The sequence below is a fragment of the Ciona intestinalis genome, chromosome 11, assembly GCF_000224145.3.
Source record: "Ciona intestinalis chromosome 11, KH, whole genome shotgun sequence".
NCBI lineage: Eukaryota > Metazoa > Chordata > Ascidiacea > Phlebobranchia > Cionidae > Ciona > Ciona intestinalis.
In genome coordinates, this window is record NC_020176.2 from 108,402 (window position 1) to 109,399 (window position 998).

Consider the following 998-nt stretch of genomic DNA (forward strand, 5'->3'; position numbering starts at 1 on the left):
AACCTGTATCGTTANACACGAGTGTTCTGTTTCATACACCTCGCGTGNCCGCTTTTAAGAGTTTATATATGTAACTTATAGAATATAGATGGTTGTTTATTACCTGTAAACCGTTGACAACGCAGTTAATATACATCATCACAATGGAGGCGGTTAAGTTTTCAACACCTGTCGAATGCATTAAGATGTTAGCAATATGTTGAACAACCTTTAACCTTAATGTGCTGATGTAATTAAGCGGCAAACATCGGGATATTAATTCTTATGCATAATGCAAACGCTATATATTAGGTTGGGTAAAATGGGACATGTTTTCATTTGGTAGTAAGCAAAGAATGTTTACGTATTATATAACCGTTTCCTCACCATTCTAAACGAGCGTTGTTGGAAACACGCTTAGAAAATGTGGGATATAGTTTGTTAATGGCGTCATCTTACGCCATAATACTATATTAACAATAAAGGTGTTAAAATATTTGCACCTGTGAAAAATCCCAGCACCCATGATATTCCCAACACCGGAAGCAACGTCACTAGCGCTTTTATTGCCGAAGAAATATACTTGATTGACGTTTGAGCTGCTTCTCGACTTTTCTGTGGTTGAAGTTGTTGCGATTGAGCTTTCAGCTTCCCAAGTGTTAGCATTACTTTGAGCGCCACTATGACATTGACGCCTAAGCAGAAAGCCACAGGCCCTATAACCGTACCAATGTACAACGATGTTGTTGGGTTTAACCAACAGATGTCATATTTACGGACAGTTGTGTTTGTTCCATTTTTGGTCGCTTCTTTATAAAGGTAGCACGGGTGCATGTAATCCCCTGTCGAAAAGCCAACTCCGGCCGACGTCCCAACGATAATAGCGGGCGCTACCCACCCAATGAACAAATATATAGCGTTTCTATTGTCGGCATCGAGATTCCCATACGCGATGACGTTTGATGACGTTTTGGTGTGAAGTCGCAAAACTTCGGTCATCATCCACGAGGCTGTGACGT